The 8,709-nt window shown below is 44.4% G+C and overlaps 1 protein-coding gene across 1 annotated transcript in view; it reads left to right on the forward strand.

Annotated features, from left to right (window-relative positions):
- The first annotated feature begins 1,213 nt into the window (after positions 1-1,213).
- Positions 1,214-8,709, forward strand: part of MAPKAP1 (mitogen-activated protein kinase associated protein 1) — a 268,575-nt gene continuing 261,079 nt past the window's right edge. Inside the window, 1 exon segment of the mRNA XM_011931379.1 lies at positions 1,214-1,484. The gene's annotated coding sequence lies outside the window, so the exon portion shown is untranslated.

Raw genomic sequence — 8,709 nt, forward strand, 5'->3', positions numbered from 1 at the left:
AACAGGGCAAGACTGTCTCAAAAAAAAAAAAAAAAAAAAAAAAAAAAGAAATACATGGGTGGACCCATGATATGTATTGTTTTTTTGTTTTGAGACAGAGTCTCTGTCACCCAGGCTGGAGTGCAGTGGCCTGATCTTTGCTCACTGCAACCTCCACCTCCCGGGTTCAAGCCATTCTCCTGCCTCAGCCTCCCGAGTAGCTGGGACTACAGGTGCACACCACCATGCCAGACTAATTTTTGTATTTTTAGTAGAGACAGGGTTTCACCGTGTTGGCCAGGCTGGTCTCAAACTCCTGACCTCAAGTGATCTGCCCTCCTCGGCCTCCCAAAGTGCTGGGATTATAGGTGTGAGCCACCGCACCTGGCCCCATGGCATATTTATTAATGAGTTTAAAATTTGGTAGGGGTCCCCCAGGGCTGAAATTCAACCTTGACTTTTTTCTTTTGCTAAGGTGCTTTTTTGAGAGACTTCCCCGAGCACCTTTCAGGTGAGAGAACACTCTGACTACACTGCCTGAATCCTTTTTCCCCCTTCACCGTGATTTTCTCTACTGATTTTCTCCGTGAGAGAAAGGGAGCAGCGTGAAACAACGCTGAACTTCTGCCCTGTGCCAGTCCTCCGACATGTCCTGGAAACCTCCCAGCAGGGCTTGAGGAAGATTATTATCACCTCCATATTACAGATATTATAATAAGAGAAATAACTAACATTGACTGCATGTTTATTATGTGTCAGGCACTATGCTGGGTGTTTTTCAAGCATCATCCCATTCGATTCCCACAGCAATATACTCTAAAGTTGAAACTATTGCTCTGGATGGGAAAACCCGAGGCTCAGAGAGGAGAGGTGTCACGTCCTAGGACACACAGCAAGTTATAAGAGCTGGCATTTGAACCCAGGTCTTTCTCATACAGAGGCTAAGCTGCCTCATCATTCATTTCTGGACGAACTAAGGGCTTTTCTCCGTGGAAATGGGGAGAAAGAAGATTCAATGAAGAAGCGTAACACTGATTCCCGCTCAAGACAAGTCCAGGCACTGGAGCATGGTGCCAGAACTCAAGTCTCCGACCCAGGCCTTTCCCTGCACTGGAGAAGCGGCGCGCATGCGCCAGGCCTCCCTCCCGGCCCCGCCCCGCGGGAAGCAACTGCTCCTTGCTTTCAGCTCTGGGGCTTGCGCACTACGTCCCCAGCTAGAGGCTCCTTCCCGGTCGGGGACTTCCGGAACGCTGGAGTGTGGTTCCGGGTCGTGGGCGGCTCAGGGTAATAGGGCTGCTGCTCGGCCGGCCGGCGGCGGCTAGCAGCAGGGGCATGAGGGCGAACCCGGGAAGCGGCAGCTGAGCGGGCCGGGAGGAGCGCCGGTCCCCGTGGATCCCGAGAGTGCAGAGCTCGGGGCAGGGGCCGGGAGGCGTGGGGGAGCCGGGCCCTCCCCTCAGGAACGTGTCCCGGGGCCGACCCGACCCGTAGTGTGGAAGCAGCTTCAGGTAAAGGTTGCCCCAGCCGCCAGCTCCCTGCCCCAGCCGCCTCCTCCCCGCCAGCCCACCAACTTGCCCACCTGGCGGCCCTCTCACCCTTCCGGTTTTGGCGCTGCCCAGCGGGCCGCCTGCCGGGCCCTTGTTCAGGTGGCCCGGGAGCATTCGTTTCGTAGCGATTTCCAGAACTGGAGGCTGTCAGGAGTCTGAGGCAGGTGTGTGGTTTAGGGGAAAAGAAGCCAGCGGACCTGGTAGTGTGGGTGTGGGAGGTGCGGTTGACTCCGGCAGTTTCTGGTCCTGCACTTGGCAATATCTAGGTGCCCTGGTCTTCATAATGTGAAAATCAAGGTTTTCAAGCATTGACTGTGTGGTCCCTGTTTCCTTGAGTCCCTTCTTTCCATCCCCCTTAAAGGGGTTAACAGCCTCATAGACTTTTCTAGCTACAGTGCTTCTGGAACTTTGATTCATTCTTTGTTTATGGGAGTGGCAAGGAGTCCTTTAGATTTGTTTAAGGCTGGGAAAAAGAGATTGTAGTGTAAACAAGAGTATGACTTGAACCGGAGACTCCCAAATTGACTCAGAAATTGGTTAAAACTTCTTTTTGAATGAATGGAAGTAACTTTGGAAGCCCCCCACAGTACCTGGCACTGTGCAAAGCACCATGTTGTTATAAACCCAAATCGGCAAAGTTCAAAACTTTCCCAGGTGTGAACAGTCAAATGGAGACACATTGGTTTAAAAAAAGCAGCGTCCTCAATCTCTGACAAGCAGAAGGAGCGGATCCGTAATGTTAAAACCCAGCTGAGCAGAAGCCTAGATAAAGGTTTTATTCCGTGTATTTTATGAGCCCACACAAGGTGCCTAGTAAACACGGAAAGAGTTCTTGATGAAGCAATAATTGTTTTCATGTTTTTCAGTTGACACTCCTCCGGGATTTGGGGCATGCTGGTAGCCCTTTACCATTCATCTGTGTGCTCATGCCTACCTTCAGCTGTGTGTCCCAGACTGCACTTACACTCCCTTACATCTGTGAATCTGGCTCCTGGTTACCTTTCCAGTTCTGTCTGAAAAGGTCTCCTTCTTTGATTACCCCACCCTGATCCATTACTCCAAATAAGTAGGATCTCTAATCATTTTTGTTCTTTCTTATTCCATTGATTTTTGTAGAACATTCTCCCTACCCTGCCTAGGTTTCCCCTTTTCTCTTTCAATCTATTGAGATGCTTCCCACGGCTCAGCTGAGTTGGCCTCGCCTAACCAATTCGGGACAACCCCAGCTGGAAATGATTTTTCCTCTAGAATTCTATAAGCACTCATTTTTATCTACAATTATTTAACTTAGCAAATGTTTACTGAATATGTATATGTATATATATATGTATGCCAGGTACCATGCTACGCAGTGTAGAGATAAGTAAGATTCAGTCTTTGCTGCCAGGGAGATCAATTTAGTGAAAGAGAGATAAGGGAAATGAATAAAAATTCTAACACAGTGATAAGTACATTGTGTGAGAGTTCTTGTGATGGTGGTAGTGCGGGAGAGGAATGGGTTATTCTCCTTTGAGGGATGGGATGTGGCCAGGTAAGGCTTCATGATTTGAGGTAAACTAAACTTTGAGTATTTGGGTATTATATAGGGGTTTCTATTGTTTAATCACTTTAACCTCAATTTACAGATTAGGAAGACCCAGAATAAATTAAACAGCTGGTAGGAGACAGAGCCAGGATTCAAACCCAGGTCTCTCAGATGCCTAAATCTGTTCTTTTTCCATTACATATCTTGCCTTTTTCTTACACCGTCTCTCTCTTTATGCAAGTACATATTGAAACAAAAAGGTATATAGGACAAAACATTTGTATGTTAAAATGAATAGTACAGAGATCTTTTAAATGCAAAGACTGTGCTCTTCCAAGGCAAGGAGATGGCAGGTAGGTTAGCTCAGCTTTGAATATGAGCAGAGAAAACAGTCTATAGAAAATAAGCATGGATTCTGGATTCAATTCCTGGTCCCTGTTTTTACAGGATATGTGACCTTTGGCACATAACCCCAAGCATCATTTTCTTCAACTAGGAGTTAGGTTAGGGAATAATATTGACCACATGTAGTGTTGTGAGTATTTATTGAACTAATGGGGATAAAGGGCCTGGTTTGTGGTGAAGTCCCCCAAAATAAATAGCTATAAGATACAAAGGTATAATGCTTGAGGCATGGTTTTAGAGTGGTGAATGAGTTTACAGCCTGAGTCAAGCAAGTCATTGCTTCTTTTAGCAGGGTACAAGGACATAAAGTTGGAGGGGCAGTAGTGGTCAGAGTCAGTGAGGGTTTGAGTACCAGGCAAAGGAGGTAAATTCCAGTTTCTGCTAATAACTTTTCCAGTTAATACTTGGAGGATCTGTGATTCATTTCAGCAGTGCCAGGCAAAATGTTAGACCTTGGGGATACAAAAAGAAGTAAAATTGGGTCCCTATCCTGAGGTTATTGACATTCTAGTGGAGGAGATGTGTGTGCATGGGTGAACTATAATAAAGTACTGTGGGTTCTAAGGTAGAAGTCCCCAGGAGTACCCTAGAGCACAGAGAAGGGAACACGGATGATGGTAGGTAATAGGTAATGAGTACTTACTCTGCTAGCATGATGTTAAATGCTTTATCTCATTTTTTTTCTTGTGTGAGAAGGTGTTATCAGCATCCTGATTTTACAGATGAGGAAACTGGGGCACAGAGACCTTGAATAAACCCTTGAGTTTATGCTGCTGGTAGATCTGTAAGATAGAGGGGATTATCTGCTGAACACTGGGATCTGCACTCTTCCTTACTGCACCATGTTGCTTGTTCTTTGTGATGTGGATGGGGTCCCTCTGGAAAGGCTTCAGACAGAAACTCGCCCTTGAGCTGTAGTTTCGGTGCGCCAGTCACTGTGAGACAGGAGGGATCATGAGGAATGGAAGTAGCCTTTGCACTAAAGGAGCTCATAGCCTCATCTGTTACTTTACATGTTTTTCTTTTTTGGCGGGGGAGCTTGTTTTGCTTATTGACTCAAACCTGAAGACTTCAGAAACTTTTGCGTTGAGTGGATTTATATGATTCAGGCTAAGATAATTTGCTAGCAATCTGTTATTCTAATGTATAGGCCTTACTGTTAAGGACACAGTCGTAGATGTCAAATTATATGACAAGGACTTCTGTCACATGACCTTTTTTTTTTTTTGAGATGGAGTCTTGCTCTATCACCCAGGGTGGAGTGCAGTGACATGATCTTGGCTGACTGCAACCTCTGCTTCCTGGGTCCAAAACTAGGACTATAGGCAGGTGCCACCACGCCTGGCCAATTTTTGTGTTTTTAGTAGAGACGGGGTTTTGCCGTGTTGTCCAGGCTGGTGTCGAACTCCTGACCTCAAGTGATCCACCTGCCTTGGGCTCTCAAAGTGCTGAGATTACAGGCGTGAGCCACCATGCCCAGCCACATACATTTTTTCCCCATGGGAGGTGCCCTGACTTGTTTCTGTGAGTTTGAAGTTTTTGTGAAGTTTTTTTACTCAGAAGTCAGCATATTTCAGCTTGTGTTAAATTTAAGAGGCTTAATGGTTAAATGTGTTACTTAAGAGTCACACAGCTAATGTGTGATAGAGCCACAGAAAACTGGCCAAAAAAGAGTAAACAGATCTTCATTAAATTATTATTATTGTTCTGTTTGAGCATCTTCCTCAGTGGTCTCCGAGTCCGCGCCTGTTATGTACTAGGATGAGTAGGCTGGGCCTTGATGAACTGGAGAGCACAGGCCCAAACTAAAGGCGGCAGTTGCTGCTCAGCTCCACTTGTTTTTGCCATGTGAGGAAGTGGGCCCAGTGTCCTTGGATATTTTGATTTTTTTTGGAAAAGATGCTGGAAATCTGGATTTTAATGTATTCTTATTTATTTATTTAACTTTTAGAGACAGGGTGTCGTTCTATCAGGCTGGAGTGCAGTTTCATGGTAGTAGCTCACTACAGCCTTGAATTCCTGGTCGCAGGTGATCCTCCCACCTCTGCCTCCCCAGTAACTGGGACTACAGGTGCATGCCACTATGTGTAACTAGTGTTTTTTTATTTTTTTATTTTTTTTTGAGACAGAGCCTCACTCTTGTTGCCCAGGCTGGAGTGCAGTGGCGTGACCTTGGCTCACTTCAATCTCTGCCTCCTGAGTTCAAACGATTCTCCTGCCTCAGCCTCCTGAGTAGCTGGGACTACAGGGCGCATCACCACAGTCAGCTAATTTTTGTATTTTTAGTAGAGATAGGGTTTTGCTGTGTTGGCCAGGCTGGTCTTGAACTCCTGACCTCAAGTGATGTGCCTGCCTTGGGCTCTCAAAGTGCTGGGATTACAGGGGTGAGCCACTGTGCCCGGCCGTGTACTAGCTAGTTGTTTGTGTGTGTGTGTGTGTGTGTGAAGGAGTTTTGCTCTTGTTGCCCAGGCTGGAGTGCAATGGTGGGACCTCGACTCACCGCAACCTCCACCTCCTGGGTTCAAGCAATTCTCCTTCCTCAGCCTCCTGAGTAGCGGAGATTACAGGCATGCGCCACCTCGCCTGGCTAATTTTGTATTTTTAGTAGAGACAGGGTTTCTCCATGCTGGTCAGGCTGGTCTCGAACTCCCAACCTCAGGTGATCCACCTGCCTTGGCCTCCCAAAGTGCTAGGATTACAGGCGTGAGCCACTGCGCCCGAGCTAGTTTTTAAAAAAATTTTTGTAGAGACGGTGTCTATGTTGCCTAGGCTGGTGTCAAACTCCTGCCTTCAAACGATACTCCTGCCACGGCCTCCCAAATTGTTGGGATTACAGGTGTGAGCCACTGCATGTGGTGGATTTTAATGTATTTAGTTTAAAAATTTGCCATTAAAAATTATGTTGATCAAAACATATTTGCGGGCTGAGTGTAATTCTAGGCTGCCTGATTGTGAACTCCAACCTACCTGGCTGCTGAAATTCTGGTACCTGGTGTTCAGAGCAGGAAGTACCAATACAGTGTTTTGCTTATTGATTAGCAATCTCATGGTAAATTGCCAGTGTGAGGGGGCATTGTAGCTTGCCCTGATACTTTTCGAGAGTGGCAAGGTGAATGCTTTTATTGTATAATCAGGCTAAAGTATAGATTTGGCTGGTGAGATGACCTTATAATACTTCTGTTTTGTGCTGTTAGCACTTTAAATGCTACCAGATTTCTTGTCTCTTGGCCTTCTCCACAATAGTATAAAGTGGTATTGTGAATTTGTTAAATGCTCTTGTATCCCTTATTTTCTTTAGTCTTCATAGTCCTATGAGATGGGTAGTATTACAAAGGGGGTCATCATCACCTATTGAGATGAAGAAATTGGCACCCAGTGAATCACAATTTAGTAGAAAGTGCAGTTGACTAGAGAGGGACTTGCATCCTGAATGTGCTGATACCACTAACAGCCTTTGGAGTTTGGTCACATCACTTACAAATCCTTGGATCTTTCTTCCTTTTTGGATAAATAATGAGGAGTGTAATTCAAGTCTTGCTGAAATTCAATTCATAGTATCCTATACTTGAGTATACTTTTATGAATATACTTTTATTATTGATGCAAAGTATACTGAATGTGTAAAACTTAAAAAAAAAAAATAACATTTTCCAGTTCTCTATGGATTCATTTTAAGGTACTGTGTTACAAATAAGTACCATTTCAGCAGAGAAATTGGTAGAAAATTGAAGGAGTGGTTTTCTTTTCAGGATGCCAAGCTTTCTGTTTCTAACTGATATGCTTAAAGTCACACAACTGATTACTGGCAGACTCCAGTGGAGGTGACTCAAATCTGAAGCGCTGCCCCTCCTGTCTTGCTGGCAGGTCAGGAACCACTGCTCAGCTCTTCATCTGTTCTTTATTCATTACTTCCTCTGGGAAAGGCCCTTGATGGGCCAGGTGCTCCCCCAATGCACGCAGTGCCTATTGACTCTATATACTCAAGATTGAAAGAGGGCATAGAGACACCCAGCACAGTGAGAGAAATATGGTCAGGGAGTTCCCAGCCCAAGAGCTTAATTTATTTTTATTTTAATACCCAGCTTCCACAAGGTGAAAATTGAAGAAATACTGCTCTTGTAGATACTTGTTTTCATTCATACTCTATTGTATAAGGAAATAACGTAGAATATAAAAACAAAGAGAATAAATCCTGAGCAGTCATTCAAAATTTATTAACTCGAGTTGGCAGCAGTCTAGATATGTTGGGGAAATGGATTTAATATAGGCAACACAAAATTTGGACTGAAAGTAGAATACAGTTTTATGTAATTGAAGGTGAGAAAAATGGGAGAAACCACTTAAAAAACAAACCTGAAATTCTAGAAAGAACAAAAAGGTATTAGAATAACTATTGGAATTAAGTTACAGTAATTGCTTGTGAAATAAGTGGAATATTATGTCACATTTATGCCTAAATATATGCAGTGTTAGATTCTTAATATCCTATACTTGAGTATACTTTTATGAATATACTTTTATTATTGATGCAAAGCGTACTGAATGCGTACAGCTTCAAAAAATAACATTTTCCACTTCCCTATGGACTCATTTTTAGGTACTGTGTTATAAATAAGTACCATTTCAGCAGAGAAATTGGTAGAAAATTGTTTGAAGGAATGGTTTTCTTTTGAAAATAAAGCAAATATTTAATCTGAACTTTGGTTACTGACATAAAGGAGACTAATGAAGAACTGAAATGCAGACTTGAATTTTAAGCAGTGTGATGTGGGGCTTTGGGCAGACCCACTTGGATTTGATTATTGGTGTTGTCAGTCTGTAAGCTGGACAGTCTGCAAAATGGGGACAGTAATGCCAATCTCACATAGTTCTTAGGACTAAATGAAACAGTATATGTAAGTACCTAGTAAGTACTGTGATGCTTCTGGAGAGATGCAGGTCCAGGCTGAGCATCCCTACTCATAATATTCAAACTCTGGGTCAGGTGTGCTGGCTCACACCTGTAATCTCAGCACTTTTGGGAGGCCAAGATGAGCGGATCGCTTGAGCTTGGGAGTTCAAGAGCAGCCTGGGCAAAATAATGAAACCCTGTCTCTACAAAAAAATTAGCCAGGCATAGTGGTGCACATCTGTAGTTCCAGGCTGAGGTGGGAGGATTGCTTGAGCCCAGGGGACTGAGGCTACAGTGAGCCATGATCGTACCACTGTACTCCAGCCTGGGCAACAGGGCAAGACTGTCTCAAAAAAAAAAAAAAA

Source organism: Colobus angolensis, unplaced genomic scaffold (assembly GCF_000951035.1).
Source record: "Colobus angolensis palliatus isolate OR3802 unplaced genomic scaffold, Cang.pa_1.0 Scaffold9, whole genome shotgun sequence".
NCBI lineage: Eukaryota > Metazoa > Chordata > Mammalia > Primates > Cercopithecidae > Colobus > Colobus angolensis.